Source organism: Seriola aureovittata, chromosome 8, assembly GCF_021018895.1.
Source record: "Seriola aureovittata isolate HTS-2021-v1 ecotype China chromosome 8, ASM2101889v1, whole genome shotgun sequence".
Lineage (NCBI taxonomy): Eukaryota > Metazoa > Chordata > Actinopteri > Carangiformes > Carangidae > Seriola > Seriola aureovittata.
In genome coordinates this window covers 19767159-19782634 of record NC_079371.1, presented here as the reverse complement: position 1 = coordinate 19782634, position 15476 = coordinate 19767159, and positions in this window count along the sequence as shown.

The window sequence follows — 15476 nt, the reverse complement described above, 5'->3', positions numbered from 1 at the left end:
TGATGTGAAAGGATAAACACGCACACTCTAAATAATAATAATTTTAAAAACTTCAAATTATTTAAGAATATTAATTGTAGGTATTTAATGTCACACGTGAAGTAGTAGTACCAAACGTCACCAGGCGGTTTCTACTTTGCATATTCAATTGCAATACAACACTGTGCTGTCACCATTCGTGCGTTTCTCGTGTATTATTTTACGACTGCATCGACCGTCCCTCAGCCAATCAGAGCAGAGGAAGGGCTCAGATCGAATCACGACGTCCCTCGGATTGAATATCGAACATTCCATTAGGTCATGCCGCTTTCATGAGCTCTAAACTAAAACAGGAGATGACTAAAACATACACTACACAGCGTTGATTCTGTTGTCACTGGATACTGCACGTTTTCCCGCGTTTCGTTGATCTCATTTGCAGCTTAGATGAAGGGTTAAGTACCACCCCTCCCTTTTTTGCCCCCGTCTGACGTATGTGTAGTGACGCCATCGTCGTTGTAGTGGGCGAGTGATTGCGAAATCCTCCTTCTTCCCCCATATTCCCCCCACCCCCAGTTTGAGGAAATCCCACATAGCTATATCTCCTTGAATTGTCCATCGGGTGTCTGTGAGCATGAGTAGGCAGGCTGTGACTCTGGCTCGGCACGGATCTGGCCTTTATGTGTCATGTCCTGAGAGGGAGGTAAAAGTATGACCACCATGATAGCAGCATACTTTGTGGGTTTGTGGGGCAGCAAAGTGTAAACAACCATAATGACCTTTTTCACTTTCCCATTAATTAAATACTACTTAGTATGATTTGTGGGCCACCATCTCAGCCTTGAACAGTGAGTAAAGCTTCATCCTCCACTGAGTCCCAGCCAAGAGCTGTCCAGGGTGCTGAAATGAAGTGTGTCTCTGTCCGTGGTACTGATCTGCTCCAGCCAGCATTACACAGCCCTGCAGGAAAAGGTGCAAGAGAAAGAGGTAGTATATCTTCAATATTAACACACTGCAAAATAACTTTACCTACTGTAAATCCAGTTGTCTTTTAAAACCTGTTGTCAGCTCAGGGGCACAGTAGATTAATTCACTACCTTGGTTTCCTCACCGACTGCTTGTACTTGTAAGACACATGGGCCCTCTTGTGGTGTTATGTAGAAATGGCTTGCTACTTATTCTGCATTTACAGCATCCTCCACTGAAATTGCATATGAGTATTAAATGTGAGAGCTGTTTATGAGACCACATTATTATGTTCTCATAATAACAGAGGGACTCTTTAGGCTAATTGGTTGCAAGCAAACGTGTAGCTTAGTACTTCATCTGAGCATCTCTAGGTAAAAAAATGAGAATATTCACAGCAGCATTTCCAAAGCTGACAAACTCAAGGAATAATCTTAATATCTTAAAAACATCTTTAAAGTAGGCAACCATTTCATTATCCCCAGTTAATCTGCCATGCACTTTTTTTAAATTAAAACATACAACACATATTGTTACCTACAGAACATGCTGGTGAAGCACATATTCTTTGTGGAAAAAAGACATAAAAACATTGAGTTCTTTCAGCTGTTTTTACACAGGGATCAGAACAAGTGAAAAATGCAGTTTTCACATATACCACTGATGAACTGCAGTTAGATCTGTTTCAGGCGAGATGATGTGAAGTTGACTTCACACAGAGCTTTTTCAGCTCAGCCTCAGCCACAGCAAGCAGGAGGACTAAAGACTCATCGAGATACAGGCTACTCTCTTCAAGTATATACTGTATGGCCAAAAAGGGTTTCAAGGTTTCAAGTCAGCCCCATTGAGTTGTGCATGTTCCCTTTACCAGTGTCTGTCAGTCAGTTAGAAAAGGCCATTCACTCTCCTACACTTTCAAAATGACTCACCGAGTCAATTTAACAGGTTCAATACACTTAATGGGTATTAACTTCAGTGAGCAATGATTATATCATACTGACTTCTCAGATTCGGTTTCCAGTGACAAAATCATCATATTGCACACATCTCAATCAGTGCAGCTTTTACCGCCACATTCAGATCAGTATTAATAACAGAGATTTCCCATCGGCTGTCGAGGTGACTAATGATTGTGAGAATACATGCTGAAATGGATCCTGAGGTTTAAAATCTGTGATGCAGCTATAAATGACACACAAGCCCTTTTCATGTACCTTCATTCAAAACTAGAAGCAACCTAGGATTCTGGAGTGTTAACCCAAATACAATGCATGCTGGGAAGTACAGTAAGTCACAATGGTCAAAAGAATTTGTCAAATAAATGTAAGAAACTAAAAAACCTTGTACTGATGAACTGATTAAAGATCTGACTGATCATTCATGAAATCATAATCATTTTATTCTTTAAGTTAAACTGATTATTTTTATCATTCACCTGAGGTTCTCATGATAATTTTTGAATTTAACAACACTGGTTCAATCATCTTGCAAATGAAAGAATAAGTTGAATAAATTCTTGACTGATCTTTCACTAAAAACACATCAAATTATAAATTCTGAATGATCTTTTAGAGCCATGTACTGACAATATTCATAGATATTTCCGAAAAGAAATTAAAATTCATTTTGGTTTCAGTGGTAAAAGTTTCTGCAGCTTAAAAAAGGTTCAGATTTATGGCGCTCAGAATTATTTCAGTAAACACATCACGGTTGGACTTGGTCCCGATTGGCTCCCTTTGGTGAAAAAATCCTAAAACCCCTCCAGTTAACAGCATTTTAATGAACTGCACCTTGTAAAGCCTCCTCTCAGCAGGTTTACCTTATTTGAATTAGAGGAGCTTGCTGTTTGATGCTAATAAGGGTCCAGTGTTCAGCCTTTGAGAACTTGGTTTTCCAATCCATTTAACAAAAACCCTTTTACTACACTACATTAATTTGCACAACACTTCGAAGGAAACAACTTTCATCCTGAGCGGAAGCATATTCATGAAAATTGAATAATATATCCTTCTTAACCTCCAGTGTTTGTCCAAAATGTGCTCAGTGGTCCACATCAGAAGATTATGATTGCACAGTTTGCTGCCCAGTAGTTTAAGTGTGAATGAGTAGCAGGGCATCTCTTAAGTAGACTGTACAAGGTCCACAGGCCCAGCAGGCCAAAAATAAAGGTGATTCGACACACACTATATTCTGGGAAATAAATTGTGAAATAAAGCGTTCCCTGCGTGCAGTTCCAAAATTGCCAGCACACTCTCAGCCTCAGTCAGGTACTGCTCCTTTCAGTCCCCAGTGAACCAGGCTTTATCTGTTATGGTTTCTTTACAACTTGAGCTCCTGCATGAGGCTTTGCCTTTTTACAGATCCATTGAGTGGAGTCAGTCAGTCAGTCACAGCAACCATTATATAATTCCAATCAATCTGCGTTATAAAATCTCGACATAGACCGAGGCCGCGCTACAGCTGAAATTTACAGCTGTTTAGATTGCAAGTCATTTCCCCGTGGCATGTGCATATACACTGCATCTGCCTGGTGGAGCTGAGTGAAAATAAAAACCTGGCTGTGAGAGACTTCAAATCTGAGTATTACTTGCTCTTTGAAGCAACTGTGAATGATTGGGTGCATTTACTGCTTCAGATGATTTTAATATTCTTTAGTTTGCCATAAACTGTTAGAAAAAAAGGGGAGGGGGATAGTGATTGCCGCAGGTCTTTGAGTAGAAAACATTCGTGACGTTTTTAAGAATGACGAGTAACCCAGCCCTCAACACCTCTAGGTGGCAGCAGAGACTGTTTATCTTCTCAAAGGGTGTGATTGCTATTCACAGCACTAACCAGAGAACATATCAGTCCAGGACATACGTGAATCGATTCAGTTTTAATGTATACCCACAGAATGAAATATTTACGTGTATATGATACTTCTCCGGAGCTGGAGTGCGGCTGTTATTAGACGTAGCAGGACGCTGCTGTCATCACCTTGGACAGTCTGAGCTCTGTGTGTCTCTGTGCATGTGTTCGACCAGCCAGTTTAGCATCCACATCCAAAAAGGCTCAAGAAGAACTGCTGTCTCACTGTCAAGATGCTGAGGGAAAAGCTACATTTGTATGTGTGTCTTCATTATACACACACACACACACACACACACACACACACACACACACACTGCAGGCTCCTCTCACTATGACTGCCATAATGTGCCCTTCTTCAAGCTCTCAGAGATTTGTGCTGTATTTGTTTTTGTTTATTACACTTGTCTGTATTTGTCATTAAGGTGACGCTGTGACCTCTCCATATCTCTTAAGAATACACCCAAGCTTTTGATAATGTGTGCTAATTTAAGTAGCATTTGTTGTTAACATATTTGTTTTAGTGATCCTTTATCCACTGTATACATTACACTCAGAGTGGGCATGTCTACAGTCGGCTGATGGAACTATCCTTTGGGCATAATAACGGATGTACTAAAATGAAATGCTTTATGCAAGTTGTACATACAAAGTGCTCAAAGCTATTCTCCATCTTCTTTATGCATGCAGGCTTAATTCAATGAATCTGTGTGAGAGCACTTTCACCAATGATTGAGCTCGATATACAGCACCTGAATGTAAGCCAAGCTATACAGATTAACAATGTGACATACTGGAAGCAATATTACAATTATGTCATAGCAATTTGTTAAACTGTCTCAAGGGGGGCTGCATGAACAGAAAGATAACTTATGGTCTTTGTGTGCCTGCATGTGTGTGTGTGTGTGTGTGTGTGTGTGTCTGTGTGTTTGTGTCTGTGTATATGTGTGTGTGTGTGTCTGAATTTGCTCCTTACAGGAAAAGGTTGCCCATTTCTCTTTTATTGGTTAATTTTTGGCAGTTATATAAACCCATCCCAGCTGGCTGGTTGCCTGCACAATTGACTGCTATTAATGTTGATGCATAATTGCATTACATAATGTGTTGTGCTGTCTTTTAGAGGAGTCAAACAGCTGTGGCTATTGGCTGTCTCTGCTGTGCACAGAGTCAAGCACTCTCCTCTAGCACACTGCCAGACAACAGCCTAATCATAAATGGGAGCCGTCACAGGACATTGTCAATTTTAAGCCATATCAGTGTGGCTGTTGTAACTGCTACAGTGCTTCAATATATTGTAAGATTTCAAATTCAGGGATATTTGATTCATTTTTATTCTTTTATCAGACCGACGCTAATTTAAACACAGCAGTCGTACAATGTCATCAGTGACAGACTGAGAAATCAATCTCTGTTACAGAGAGAGGAGGGAGGGAGAGGGAGAGCTGGAAGGAGAGGCATTTGCTGCGACTGCCTCTGCCTGTAGGTTCCCCCAGCAGATGGTAGTGCAGCATCGCCGAGGAGCTCCTTTCAGAACAGGATGAAAATGGTGCAGGAGACGAGCTGTCTGAAAATGAACGCTGCAGATTCTGAGGTACGGATCTTAATGGGATAATAGGGTAATATCTTACCTACACCATCATTGTGCAAGGCAGCACATTCAAAAAGAAATGACAGAATCTCGAATGACAGCAGTATATCTTTCAACATCTCCCATATGGTGTACCCAGGGGGATGATTAAAAGTGGAGCACATTGATAGCCGGGGTGCAATGAATGTATGTGCGTATGGCTGCAGTTTTGAATCCAGTCACTTACGTAAATGAATCCAGGATTGAGTGCAATCATAATATTCAAACTGCAGATTAAACACTTGATATGGCAGGAGCAAAGACATCCAGTTGGCTTTACAGAAAGCAAACAAGGATGACAGCAAATATCAAATGTGCTCACATGCGATGAGTCAAAAGTGTCTACAAGGGCTTCATTTGCATCACAAAGAGAATATTTAAAGGAGGATTTGTGATTTTTGTGTCATCAGACAATGCTTTGTTGTGCATAGTCCTGGTATGTGAAATACAGGTATTCTCATGTCAAATATAAAGCACCCTTTGAAACGCTTTACTATTTCAGATTTGGCCTTTTCAAATCTGCCACACAGTAAGTGCATGTTGAAGAGAGATCAAATTGGCAGATTCATGAGTTTCCAATTGCCTCTGCCCCTAAACACAAAGTCAAGTATTGTTTCTGTGCTGTATTGCTTGCCATTTGGGAAATAACTTGGCTGTCTTTTAGCTCTATATTGGATGGGCGCAGATAGATTCACAATCTCAAAAGTGCTTGAAGAAAGTGTGGTGAAGGAAGTTTGTCACACTGAAGCAAAAGCACAAAATAGGCTCAGAACAGCGAGTGGCCGCACATAACAATGCAGCATTTTCTGTGCTCACCAAGTAGAGGGCCGGATGTCATGCCCTGGCGACGGGAGTTCAGGGCAAAATTCATTAACAAGAGCAGAGGAGTTTTTAAGGTGAAACATATCTCGTCATATACATATGTTCTGACAAAATATATCAGTGCTGGAGACATCAGCCACAAGTTCTGAGGCAGGGCTGTATCCTTTGAAGTTGTGCAAAATGGCTCTCATCAGATAAGAGCTCTGTAGACTGAGACATCCAGCATATAAAAAAAAATGCTGTGATTGGAAACCTGGTAAGCTAATGAGTTTGCACTTCTATCTTCTCAATTTGTACAGGCTTTTGTGCCAGGGCCTTTGAGGCTTTTCTGTGCCAAGTCTTGTAATAGTGTTCTCATTGTTCGCCTAAGAATCTGACACTTTTTCATGAAACTTAGGGGGAATCCATTGCTAAACTTTTTTCACATGGGAAAGACAAAGAGGCCAGGCAAATCACTGTGAATTATGGATATTGCTGCAGTGAAATTAAGATGACAAAGAAATGGCAGAAAAAAAGAATCCTGTTTTAATAGGCTCCAAAGGGTGGATATTTCACAACTGCTTCTGAGCTGCAATGCGGCGTAACAAGTCATAAGTAGTTCTTGTTAAAGACTTATGAAACCATATTGCTCATTCCTCCTTCCCCCTCTCCTTGTGTCAGCCTGAGAGACTGAACTCCTGCAATCGTATAGGCTATAACCATCTGTAACTATTAGCTATTGGCTCCTCAAATAATGTGTATATTAGAGTCTCATCTTTCCTGTCAAGAGTTGCCGCCATGGAAGTGAAATTCTTTACAGCTGGTTGTGTGGCAGTCATCTCCCTCTCTCCCTGTCTACCTCTCTCTCATTCCAGTTTGTCTGTGCCTTAGCAAACCGCATAACTATCTGATAAACGAGCGACAAATGAGAGAGGGGTTTTTACACTTGGGAGTTGTTCAAATTATTGGGAGGGCAGTGACCATAGTGCTTATTTGAGCTTAAGATGCAGGCTGTTGAGATTTGCTAGGAGCGAATCTAGAGGCTGGTTGAGTCTTCAGGCATGTCCAATCCTATCCATTCAACCATTAATGCCTGAGAGTAGACCGGAGGAAACGTTACAGCCCTCAGATCAACTCAGAGGCAACGGGTCCAAGGTCCCTTTCCTCCTCAAACTCACTGCCTCCTTTGCCCAGGCTTGGGAAAAATTCAATAATTCTTACACATGACAAGACAGTACAGAGCGCTCTCCATAACCTCCTCCTTCTAACTATTTTAAACTACTGTACGCTCAGAGCTTTCATTTTTTTTAAATCAGAGTTACTTTCCATGTAATATTAAGCTGTCTGGGGAGTTTGGGAGAATCATATAGAACTGCATAGACAGTGCAGATTACTGTGTATGTAAACAGATTTACTCACAAATATTTTACAGGTCAAACATTCTCAAAGGGGTCTAAAGAGATACTGAAGAAAAAATTAAAGCAAATTCCTTCACTGTAAAAGTATAATTTCTTCTGTACAGTGCGGGAGTACAGTACAAACAGACTACCCCCCTCTCTCTGTAATTCACAGGCTCACACACACAAACACGCATGCAGTAATTCTATGAGGCTCAAGGTTGTCGTGCTTATTGAATATATCAACTTAACCACTGATGTCATTGATCAAAAAGCCAATTCCAGTTCTATTATTGTGTTAGAGGGTAAAACAATTGCCAAATGACTTTGTAAGGTGCACTCACTTGGTAAACAGATCTGAGATCCATTAAAGCCTTGGAGATTATCAAGCCCCAGTCCAACAATTTGCGGAGATTGCTCTAAACACCTTGCTGGTGACCTTCCTCGTCCAGTTGAAAGTCAATGGGAATCGTGGCAAGGAGCCCGCCAGCGCCACAAGCGCCCCCTGCACTTTAATTACACCACACCTCAACGGCCGGCTATTTCCTTGTCCCCTCGCCTCCCTTATACAGCCATGTGTCCCTATCAATACCTAGGACCCTCTTATATGGTCCAGATGTGCCGTAGGCTTAATAGCCCCCACGATACTGCCGACCACACTTAATCAGGGTATCTTTGCTCCATGATAGATATGGCATAGCCTGAACTCCATCTCATTAATATTAATGTCAGGACTTAGCTCCATGCTGTGCTTTGTGGTTTACTGTAGCTGCCTCTCTCTGACCTCTGAGTGAGGAACGTGGAAGTTTTCCATGTGCTTAATCATAATGCACAGTGCCTACTGCACTGATAGGTTAATGTACCCGAGAGGATCAATGCAGTCTCGAGGACGTCTAGTACAACAGGCATTTAAAGGTTCGGGAAAGGCTTTAACAATGAGTGCAGTCTGTCTATGTTAGGATCTCGATCCAGCTTAATTAAATGGGGTTGTGTAAGGTCTGGTGACTGGTGTGATGAGTTACTGTAGATAATTGGCAAAAGCAACTGTTCTAAAGAATGCAAATTTAACCAAGAGCTCATTAAAAGCACATAAACAATATTTTCTACTGATTTTTTGAAAACTCATTCCTAAAGATCAGTGTCAGTTCGATACTTTCTGAAAAACAGGCACTGTAATGAATGTCTGTAACCTATGGGGTCCTGAATCAGATCAAACTCAAAGCTGTCTTGAAGTAGTTTCCATCACAGTTATATAATGCTGAAGTGATATTTAGGATATTTGAAGATATCTGAGCGCGATCCCTGAATAACACTGACTGGCAAGGGATCAACAGTCGTAGCATTTTTGTGCTGATAATCTCCATAAAACTTTATGCAAATCTGCCTTGAAAAAAAGGATAGGCTTTTTGCCTGACACAGAAAACTAAGCAATAATTAAAAAACAAGTCAGAAACTATTTTTGTCCCTCTGTGTCAAGATAATGTTTTCAATCTGCTATTTGTTGTGAGTGTATATGGACTGCAAACATGAAAAAAGTGTTTCTTTTTTATTTTGTTAAATAACACTGGATAACTGTATCATTGTCCTCTGAAGGAGAAAAAGCCTCTGCATAGATACAGAGAAAAACATTTGCTCCTGATGAATAAATAATGAAAGGAAATGAGGTGCTTGCATTAATTTGCAAAGCATAAAACGCAGAAATTTTCAGAGTTTTAAGCCAAGGTTTTTGGGGGATCATTTACCTCACGGCATGGTGTTACAATATGCAGCCAAATATAGCAGCACTTCGGTGAGGAAACTTTAAAAATGCAGTGTACTTGACAGTAAATGAAATGGAAAACATTCTACAACCTTTTTATTTTTTAAATAAGACTGGTGCTGAATCCAAATGTAAACTAAGAGGAATAGCCGAGTATGTTTTTAAACTTGAGGCTATAGAATCTAAAAGGGTGATATGAATTCATACAGTATATATGTGTGTTGTAGAAATATGACCATTTTATTCTTCATCTGTACATCTTTCCTTTTGTGCACGCCCATGTTTGTAACTGTGCATCATATTTATACAGGACAGCTTTGCTTACATTCACTACTATAATGACACTGTAGTTCCTCTCCTGCTGCACAGCTGATGAAGACAGTACTCAATTTACAGAGGACCATTGAGCATCTGCAGGCCAATTGTCTCTTTTATTTCCCTGTGTCTGGCAAGCCATAGCAGAGCTTTACAGTCCAAGAACTGGAAAGCTGCTGCCTTTTCTTGCTGGAGACCTGAAAGCAAACACAGTCGTGTGCCAGTGACTGGTTGGTGCGACATGGTCATTTATCTTTAGAGGACAAGCCATATTGTGAATGTGACTATAAAGATGTTGAATTAGATCTCTCACTAAAACGGCTCTGCAGAATATTAATTAATATGTAGCCTGGGGCTCGTGTCTTAGCAGGGGTCCCTGCCTATGGTAATAGAGCAGAAATGCCCCCAGCAGACATGAGTTCATTTACCTTCAGTATTACATTATCTCTCGCTGAAAAACCAGCTTTGTTCTTGTACTTCAGTGCTGAGGAATATCTTTCTAAGCGCAATCTGGAGAAGAAATCCTGATAATGTAGGTAAACATTTTAACATCCTTTTCTTGGCAAGGATTTGAGTGAGCAGAATAAATAATAAGAGCAATGATCTGTCCCACACGGAAAATTATTTGTGACTATGAAGTATTACATCACTTAACGGTGAGACTTAGGAAAAAAAAAAAAAAAAAACTTAATTAGCGCCTCCAGAGAGCAGAAACAGATCCAAGATTTCAAGGGTAACACTCAGCCAAAATCTCAGCCAATATATTATCTCTCACATTTAGCTGGTACTCCGCTGCAAGAGAGCACTCTTTTCATTTAGAGATATACAATATGGCAGTTGCTGATGAATAAATGTGAGTCCTGGTCGTAAGCCCAAATATTTTCCATGTTTAATTAACCAAGCTGCCATCAAGCTACTCATACTGTGTTTTTACCCGAGTCAGGCTTGTATCATACCACCATTATGTGAGTATGGCTGCATTTTATATCAGAAAGAAGAGGAAGATGGGATCTTTGTTTTCCATTTTCTATTATTTTTTTAAAGGGAAAGAAATGCAACAGTGCGTGACAACCTTTACAAAGAGGGGCTTCCAAGGCTTAGACGTGTTCCAAACTCGTGATGTAAGATTGAGACGTACAGCTCCCGGTTGGAGCTGAAGGTCTTAATTGGCATGTGATTGCCTGTCATGAGTCATCACAGAAACGCTGGGGTGTTTTTCAATGTCGCTCGCTGTGTGCAAACACACGGGTCCAACAGATGGCAACATTGTTCCTTCTTCACCAGAACAGGTTACTTGGCGATCTGCCAGTGAGGTATGGGTGCATCGACAAACCCTCCAAAATAAAAACAGCCATCAAATACAAGTGTGGGCGATGACGATGTGACTAATTGTTGCCATGGTGATCTGGTCTTTGAGATAACGTCTAACGGTAAGGGAAAAGGATCCTGCCGTATAGAGAGCAGAGGAGAAAATGAGAAAGGAAAAGGGGGAGAGGAGAGGAGGAGATGAAGAGGGTGGAAGAAAAGGAGCACTAATGTTCCACATGGGAGACGAGAAAGGAGAGAAGTCACCCTATAATGTAAGGTCAATTCAATGTCCTCCGGTCAGTTCAGCGATGTAAATACCTCTTCGATTCATTTATTCAAGAACTGGCCGTCATCCTTTGAGACTATCACTGCTCATTCTACAATTACTAGTGTTCAAAATGGATTTTAACCGAACCCCGGTCAACCATCACCAAGGTTATTACTGGTAGAGAGGGTTTGTCTGTTTCGCGCAGCAGCTCTGTGGTATCTGAGCAATATCACAAATTGCACAGATAAAACGAGCCAAGGGGTTCTTTTACCTAAGTTTAATTATGTTTATCAAATTCCTCTAACAGCAGGAAAATGTAGGCCTATCCAAAATGATTACAGTTCTGGACGAAGAGCATTCTCCCACTAGTCTTCTAAAAGTCAAAAATTACATACTGGTGCTTTTCTTTCAGAGAAAAAAGGGGGATTTATACCTGCCATGAGCTGCAGTCTGCGGGATGTACTTATCCTTTCAATCACCTTTCGTCAGGCTTTGTCTATGACCGAGGTAGCATGGCTGGCGTGTGTGCTGTTTGTTCAAGCAGTGTTACCCAACAGCGAGTGCCGAGTCAGTGTCTGCTGTGTTTATGTTGTGCCAGGGAGAGACGCCTGGCCACAGACTGTTGCATCAGCCCTTCCCTTTGTTTAACAGGACAATAAACACTGGATGCTAGTAAAATGTAAGACAGAGAAAGTGAAGGGGAAAAATAGAGAGCATGAAAAGGAAGAGGCTCTTCATTTCAACAGCATAACATCATCCCGCCTCTTTGTTAAAAAATCAGACTAATCCAGTTTTCCCCATGGTCAAGGTCAGCTCTTTAATAAGGCAGATATAAATCACCACCGGGTTCACATTTCCCCTCGGTGCTATCTGAGACCCTGCAGTGCTGTTGTGTTATGTATTATCACATGGGAACTGCCAGTCGTGTGGCAAACTATGCTGAGCTGTGGCTTGTCACTGCACTGCGTGTCATATGACAGCCTGCTACCTGGCAATAGTTTCCACTGGGGCTGAGCGATAAGAAGGGTGCTGCAGATAAGACGTCTCCTATTCTGGATGTGCCAGGAGCCCATGCCATTTACAAGGGAGGAGCTGATCATTTTTAAAGCTGCGTTAGGACTGCCAGGACTCTGTTTCACCGCATAAGCCGTGATTTGTTTTTCCGCAGAATGAAACTACCTTTATAATGTGTTTGATGTCACACCACTTGAAAAAAAGTCATTAAGGGCAGGAATTCCAAGTTTGCATTAGTGACATGTTCTTCATGATGACTGGTGAATAGCAGCCACCACTGTACGTGACTAATCATTACTCACGCCTCCGACTGCAGTGTGCCTGATAGCGAGGCAGGAATGTGGATTTGTCCTCACTCCCACACAGGCTGTTGCTGAATGACAGTGAAGTGACGAGTCCAGACGATTTTGACGTGATACATGTCGTCTTTTGCCGGGCAAAAATTCGTCAGTAACACTCGTGACCGTGCCACTTGTCACGGTGCTCCTGCTGCTCATCGCTGTGTCTGTCACTGTGATGTTACAACAACAAAAAAAAAAACGACCCTGTTCCCTGTTCCCCTAAATGTTTCTAACTGGGTCTCCTCGTGTCCTATATAATATAAAAAGCCCTCTATTTTGTACATTTACTAATGCAGGAAAATTGTTTTGTTTTTTTTTTCCCTGGCCACATGGAGCTGGGAGAGAATGGTGTTTTTGTCATGTAATGCACCCGTGGCTGTGCTCTCTGCTCTCTCCCTATGTTTACAGGACAGTTTGTTTCTGCAACAACCTCTCAGCAGAAGTGTGTTAAATTAGCAAGCCGCGTGTGTGCACGTGTGTGCACGTGTGTGTGTGTGCGCGCAGGCCTGCGTGGGCAAATGTGCATCAGGCTGTTTTTCTGTGTACGAATCTTCCTTGTGTGCTCCACGTAAACTCGAACTAGGCGAGTTGTGCTGAACGCCACGTAATAGCAATCAGCTAAGGCTTCATTAAAATGTAAATTCTACCCGTGCCTCTTGTGAGTCTTTACAGTGCTTCCAAAATAACAGGCAAAGGCCTTCTGGGGACTTAACTTATGATCTAATCTGTGCGTCTTATTCGAAACCGCCCTCCCTTTCTCTATGCAAGCAGAATTGGAAAGCCCTGTCTGATTTGGGGGGAACAGAACACTTAGAACCGATGCCTGGCCGGCTTTCAGACCGTCCCGCTTTCACTGTTTGTTTGCTTTTCAAGAGCAGCACAAAGCTAATTAGACAGCTGGTGTTGAGCCAATTTGTGTCCCTCAGTCTGTTGTTTACCCACTTTTTGCATAATGCAGACGTGATTGTTGACATTGTATGATGCCGCTACATGGTCACAAGTGGCCATTTGGTTTATTTAACTTGGTGTAGACTGAGTGGCAGGGTGCAGGGCTTTCTTGGTTTGGGGAGGAACATGTGAGTGTCCTAAGCACTTATCCATTTGTGATTAAGACCCATACACACTAACCGCCTCACAAACAGAGAGTGAGGGGGGTGCCAACAATGGTCCGTGGGTAGGAACATATAGTATATATATAGTATATGGTGTGCATCTTAAACGTTAGTCCGCCAATGTGCCCGTGAAAATTACGTTTCACCCAAATTACTCCGAAACTGAATTTTAAAGACTGACTGTATCTGAGAAGAAGACAACTATCCAAAATTAAATGAGATCTAATTTATGAGACACTTTACTTTTTTACTGCACTACATTTGTATGATGGTTGCTGCAAAGATTTTACATATAATCTGACTCTTACTTTGAATGCCAAAGTGCTTTATACACTCAACAGCAAAGTCAAGTCATAACAACTCCCATCATTAAAATGCTGCTCACAGGTCAACGCATCAATCTATCACTTTAAAAGGGGCCTTTCTGCCAAATGCTATAATTTCTTTTAGTTTTGATAATCTTTATGATAATCTTTTTGATAATATTTTAACACAATACATTAGTCACATTTTGAATATATTAGCTTGTAGTGATTTTTTTGCCGAGGAGGTTATGTGTCTGTTTGCTGTTTGTCAGCAGGATTACTCAAAAAGTATTGAACCGATTTGCACCAAACTTTGAGGAAGGATGGGACATGGGCCAGGGAAGAGCACATTAAAATTGTTGGTGCGTATACAGTTAAAGTGGCAGATCCAGGAATATTTCATCACTTTAAGAGGTAAGGCATTTTTCAACACTTTCATTAATTTTTTAGGGAATAATTTATGAATCTTGATGTAAAAAATCAGACATATATCAATAGTGCTGAAATCATTATCTGGATCTGACAGCGTGTAGGATTGATAGCCATTCTAGTTTGCATATATGTTACTCTATGCCAAAGCCACTGGATTAAATATAAATATTGCTAAAAGGCATTCAATAAGAGATGGAAGGAAAATGATTGGCTTGAGTGACTCTTGAGCTCTGAACAACATCTCATTGACGTGTATTAAATCAATGCTTATTGACAAGTAACATCCATCCATCCAGTCTGTACAGCCTCTTATCCTGCTGAGAGTCCCAGGGGGCTGCAGCCTATAGGTGTTATACACTCTGCACAGGTCAACAGTTTATCACAAGACTAACACATATAGACAAACACATTCACACTCACACCCACTACACGCAATTAAGGGCCGTCAATTCACAAGACCTGCAGGTTTTTGGACCGTGAGATGAGGAGGAGCAACAGGATGAAACCCACGCAGATACAAGAAGAACATACAAACTCCTCACATAAAAGGCCCCAGCTGGTCGGGTCGGGTTCTTGCTGTGAGGCAACAGCACCAACCACTGAGCTACTGCCTCGCACTCATGCAACAACCAACACAGGCCAAATAACTTTTTCCAAACATTTAATATTTATACACTTTTACAGACTCAGGTGGAGGTTGAATGTTAAATTTACTTTGCTGAGTCAGATATGGGCACAGAAATGCATGATACAAAATGCTCAATGTATCAAAATAAGCTACAGAGTACTGAAATCTGATCTATCAAAATAGAATTATTCTTCTTGATTGTTACCTCCCAGGTGGTTTTTGTACTATGAATTGTTACGTTGCTGTTTTCTAATATAATTTGGGGAGTGTTCATCACAGAAAAGCAGGGTATGTCATAATTTATGAAATAGGAGTTATGAGAAACATCACCTATAATGTGATATCATTTAAAATGCCTGCAAAATAAAATTATATTT